The 6,000-nt window shown below is 35.3% G+C and overlaps 1 protein-coding gene across 1 annotated transcript in view; it reads right to left on the reverse strand.

Moving 5' to 3' along the window:
* Cdh9 (cadherin 9) overlaps positions 1 to 2,622 on the reverse strand; it is a 99,347-nt gene extending 96,725 nt beyond the window's left edge. Inside the window, exon 1 of the mRNA XM_057789768.1 lies at positions 2,208 to 2,622. The gene's annotated coding sequence lies outside the window, so the exon portion shown is untranslated. The remainder of the gene's footprint in view (positions 1 to 2,207) is intronic.
* Positions 2,623 to 6,000: the final 3,378 nt, after the last annotated feature.

A 6,000-nucleotide genomic window follows, 5' to 3' on the forward strand; every position in this document is an offset into this window, starting at 1 on the left:
AGGCTGATATACAGCAAAAAGCATCAATGTATTCTCTCTTGCATGGTGCTCGAAAGCATGTTGTATTGAATAGGCTGTGTATGTAAAAGAACAGAAGAAAATGCAAAGGTTAACCCACCCCATGCAAGGTGACATTCAGAAGAGGTTCTGATCCATTTTAATTTTATCAAGTCAAGCAAAGCTGCACACTATTTAGAAACATAATTTCTTATTAACTTGAATTAGTATCTGGCTACACACAGCTATCACAATAGGTTTTTATTTTAATTATGCACATAAGCCTAATAATGGTGATCCAGTTACATAAACCAGTTGAAATACTGTTTCGGGTACTTACATGGTGTGATCCAAGAAAACAGCATTTCTACCTCAGAAAACTGTGTAATCTTATAGAACTATTTCCTTATTAGTATTACTAGTTCTGTTTACCTTGAAGTTTTCTTTATTACTTTCAAATTGGTTATACCATCTGCTTTTTCTAAATCATTACTTCATTCATTATTGCTGGCTGGAGTTTGCTTATCACTTATACCTTAAATGTTCTCACTTTTGAAAATGTGTAATCATACGAGACATTGTTTTAGCATTTCAAACATTTTCTATTAAATACATATGGTATTGTATATACATGCAGAAAACTTCAGTTGATCTGGTGATAAATTTGAGGACAGAATGTTAACACAAGCTGCTCAGTTCTGTCCAGGTTCTCTCCTGACATGCGACGGAGCAGCCTGCTATTTGATCTTCCGTATCTTTCATAATATCTGCTGAAACTGGCACTCGCTATTCTCATAGTCCCACCTTTTCCTTCCTCACCTGACACAGCACTGCCTAGGCAATAGATCACTTTGAGAATCCGAGACTATAAATCATCTCTTACCAAATGCAGGAGACTGTTTTAATCATATTAAGAACATGGAAGATAGCTAATTCTTGTGACTTCACAGAAATCATGAAAAGAAGCCAAATGAAGATTCTCTCCTACTTCACAAAAGTTAGCTCTTTTTCTTGATATCATAAAATTCCTATTTTTTTCAGACTACATGATTTGGGTGTATCATGAAAAATATGCTTAGAAACTTCTTGTGTTTATAATACAGCCTAAGAAATGACAAGAAATCTCCAGAAAATAAACAAGTTTTACAAATCTATAATTCATTACATTTTCATCAAAACATTCATCAGACAAATTATTATCAACTTATTTGGTACAGTGTGTGCCTTTCGTTATACTATTTTAATGTATAACAGTCTCTGAGAAGTTCATGCAATCTATAGTGGCTAAATTTTACATCACTCTAGAGACATTATAAACAACATTATAAAAAACAAGCTTATTTTTAATATCATGGTGCTTATAAGAAATTGCTTAATCTGAATTGTGATATTGATTCTGCAATGAAAGGCAGAACAAAAATTATTCTAGTAAGTCAATGCATTTTCTTATGATTTCAAACTCAAAAATGCCAAATGCTGCTCTTGGCAGACTTTCTCATTTTCATTAGGCTTCAACATTATTTTATGTTGTCCAATTATAGCCAACAGGTATGTATACATATAGGATGTTTCTATTAGTGAGAACCATATGCATTTGCAGGAATGTTTGTTATCAGGCAAAAATTATTATATTAATCCTAACGCATGAAACCAATTGACAAGTAAGACATATTTCAGGTCTACTATCACATTTCTTATAACTGTAAAAAGAAATTCACATTAAATTATGAATGCTGGTGCTTTTACATTTTCATAATTCTGACTCAAAGTAGTTAACAAAAGTTATGAGAAAACCAGAGAACCATTTCAGGTTCATAGACGTGAAAGTATTAATGACCACATTAAAACAGAAACAAAAAGCAAACAAAACCAAAGAAAAAGAGAATTCCAAGCCAGTACAGTGAATCAATATAGTTTGAACTTTGCTTTTATTTTTACAGTAATAATCCAGAAGCAAATGTAAGGACTATAAAAAATAGCTTGATGGGGATCAGGAATTTTAAAAAGTAAAATGAGAATAAAGCACTAAATGTTTTCATTTGAACATGTATTTTTTAATTATATAAACCGTATTACCTGCTTCCAAATATTGGCAGAGAGCAGAAGAGCCCAGATAAAATACTTGCGAGGAGAGAAGCAGTATCTATACTACATTCTAAGAAAGGAAAAACTGCTTTGCTTCTGTTTTCCGGCAAATAATTAACGCTTACCTTGTTCAGCAATGGAACTGAGTTAGCCTCGCTCAGCAGGCGATTCAATTCTGCTGTGGCTTCTGTCTCATTCCTCCCCTTTTCATACTGTCTTCCCAGACGAATCTTCATGCGTCTCACTGTGCCTCTCTTTCAGCACCACTTTTAACTCAGACAGGCAGGAATCTGAAACCAAAGGAACTCTCTGATTGGCTTCCATTCCGCGTTTCTGATTAATAAGAAACGTCGCTCATATAAGAAGATATTGCAGCTGATGGCGCTGCAGGGCTCCAGGTTTGAGGATGGGCTGTGGCAGACCCCTCTGAGCAGGGCGATTTGCAAGTGAAAAAATGGGAGGGCTGAGGGAGGATTTGTCAAAGACCCTCATAAGAGAACACAACCCAGGGTTTCTAGTCTCGGTTAATCAGCTCTGTTTAATCTGTTTGCAGTTGGGAAAGAAAGGTCTCAGCATGTCTGTAACCCGTAAATCATCTGCCGAATATGTACATCACGTGGAGCTTACTGCTGTTCAAGAAAGATTCTGCGAGTACTCTTTGCACAATGCCCTGCTCCCTACTTCAAGGCAATGCCAAAATCCGGTCTGAGAAACGAAAGAGAAAGAATGTGGAATTTATTCAACGTTGATAATCATGAAATTTCATCAGCCTCTTGAGCTTATTATATAAAATCTGCTCTCAAAAATGGTAATTTTAAATTGCCTAATAATTGCCTTCTTGGCATGTTCTTTTTCTTTAAAAGGAACAATTTCACATCGTTTGAAATTTCTAGAATACTCATTGTTTTACTTAATTACACAATTGATAGTGTTTGTACTTCCTGGGAAATGTTCAAGAAATAACTGAACCCTAGTCACCTCACAAAACTGCAAGAGCTATCTGTGGGAGTCCTTGAGATATGTTGCAGGGCTCTGAGAGAAGGTAAGCCATCAGAGGAAACCTGTGTCTGAAGGGAAATCCCTTTACTGCTGCTGGAAATGGCACAATGAGAACAATATTGATGAGTAGATAAATCCTTCTACAAAGAAGTTCTGGGAATAGTTGTATGAAGTGCGCAGTGGGAGCGTGTCTCCCTTTCTCACAGCTCGTTAAACCACAGTAAGTAAATAGCTTAAGTGCCAAAAAAATATCAATATCGCATTTGATGCTTCACGGAGAAACAGACAACAGCAACAAAAACTTTCCACAGTTTTCTTCCAATAATGAAGCTCATCTCATCAGTGGAGTGTCGACGATGAAGCTGCCTTTCTATGACTTGTACCACATGAAAATGTATATCTCAAAAACCAACACTAATTCTTGGAAAAAGGGTAACTCTACAAGTCCCCAGTTACTGCAAATGTGTGGTGGATGATAACAAATAAATATGCCGAAGTTATGGAACAAAGTAAGGTTTAGCATCTTTTGTCTGAAATCGAAAGCAGGTAAAAATGATACAGATTTCCAGAGTTCAATGGATCTGTATGTTTATGACAGCTTAACGAATTCTTCATGGACGTCCCCGACCTTCTGGAGAAAAAATAAATAAATAAAAGATTTAAAACTCAGAAATTTCTTCAGAATAATTTCAGCCAATCTTCATGCTACTCTAAATAAAATCAGTTTACAGAGAACAGTTTCCTAATACAGAAATAAACTATTGTGTGTAAGTAAAGAAAAACACATTAAACGAAATATTTCATCATAGTTTACACTAAATATTCACAGGTAAAAGCTTTAAATCCTTTATGTTGTGCACATTTAATTCCCTACTGAAACGTTGCTGTAAGGGAAAAACTGTTCTGTGAGAAATGTACAATCCAGCAGAGTGTTCTATAACCTAATTTGAAGCTATTTTTACTAATCCAAAAAAATATAGAAAGAATGTGTTACCAGGTTAAAAAAAATTGGCAACTGCCTCAGGAGGTTTCTGGCTTTTACTCCTTAGTGGGAATACCCTGGAAAAAGAGTATAACTTAAAATTATCCAAACACTTAGGAAATATGTTTCAAATGTATAACTATTTATGTCTCTTCAAATATTATTAGTAATCTATTTCATATTGAGGAGATTGAGCAAATGCCTACATTTCCCAAACATGGCAAAGAACAAAGAAACGGTTCTTGGCAAGTCTAGTTCAGAAAGCCAATATATTTTAATGAAGTTGCTTATAGGGCCCTGGGCAACCTGTGGGTAACTTCACCACTGAAGGAAAACAAACAACAAAACAAATGAAAAACCGCTTAGAAATGGTTAAACGTCTGTTTACGCGTAAAGAGATGTGAAATCTTAAGCCACTCCACTAACAACTTTAAACTTTTTATAAATCTTGGGATGGGGCAAAGTTCCATCATTATTCTCTTCTGGTAACTAACTGTCCATTAATCCTTAAAAAGGGGTAGTGGTTAGTGAGCCCTTCTCTAGCACCTAAGATTGTTACTTTGGCCCAGGCTTGTGCAATCCTTCTTTTGGTAATCATCGTTGTAAACAGTTCAAGAAAGTAATGGGCACACCTGCAACATAGAAAACATCGCAAAGCATCTTGTATAGTACATACTAAACTTTTCTACTTGCTTTTCTCATTTAGGTTACTGAGAATCAAATAAATCCTGGGTCTTATAATTGTTAAGGATATACTTAGCATCTAAGCTACAAGCACACTTCTAGATTGCCTTTTTTTCATTTTCTTTTCTTTCTTTCTTTCTTTCTTTCTTTCTTTCTTTCTTTCTTTCTTTCTTCCTTCCTTCCTTCCTTCCTTCCTTCCTTCCTTCCTTCCTTCCTTCCTTCCTTCCTTTCTTTCTTTCTTTCTTTCTTTCTTTCTTTCTTTCTTTCTTTTAAAAGACAGGATTTCTATGTAGCTCTAGTTGTCCTGAAACTCTGTAGATGAGGCTTGTCTGCAATCATAGATCTGCCTGGCTATGCATCCCCAAGACTTGTGCCACAAAGCCCTGTCAGACCTACTTTTAATGCTTGAAGAAATTAATGTAAATATGAATCAGGTTTGCACAGAGGTGTTATTATTTTCACCACAATTTGTGTCTGCAGAAATTATATTTCTTCTGGGTATTTACAATTCAAAATTCTTTAGTAGAAATGCAAAATACTTAACTCTGGGTTAAGCTTTCTTTCTTTTTGATTTTATTTATTTATTTATTAACCTTTTACTCTTCAAGACCAGCATTAATTGGATGCTTATTGGGCAATCATTACAAGACTTCTGGCTTCTCTGGAGAAAATTCCACAGATGAAACCGTCATTGGTACAAATAGCACACAACACCCTTTGCATTTTCTCCTTCATATCCTGCCTCTGTTTCCTTTTCCTTCACTTTCACAGGCTTGAAACTACAAGCTAAAGTGAAAATACTCATAAATGAACTTTTGTTAAAGTCAAGTTTGTGACAGCCCAGAAGAAAGTCTACAGTTAATGGTATCAAGATGATAATTGTCTATGTTTTCTTTTGTTAGCTAGTCAATTGTTTTTTTTTTAAGGTCAACTTCATAAATCAATAGAAATTTTATTCTTTTTTCCTTTATTGAAAATAGATTCTTTTCTCACACAGTATATCCTGGTTCTAGTTTCCCCTCCCTCTACTCCCAGTTTCTCTCCACTTGCCCTCCCCTCCAGATCTATTTGCTTTCTGTCTCTCATTTGAAAAGAACAGGCATCTAAGGGACAACAACCAAACATAACAAAATATAAATTAGGGCTTTATCCAATCATCATCAGAGAAGCTTCATTGGAAACAGTAAGGGACAGAGAACATTATTCAGAGAGAGAGTCTAAATTGGAGCACTCCATCAAATTCCTTCCCTCAG

The sequence above is a fragment of the Chionomys nivalis genome, chromosome 15 (genome assembly GCF_950005125.1).
Source record: "Chionomys nivalis chromosome 15, mChiNiv1.1, whole genome shotgun sequence".
NCBI lineage: Eukaryota > Metazoa > Chordata > Mammalia > Rodentia > Cricetidae > Chionomys > Chionomys nivalis.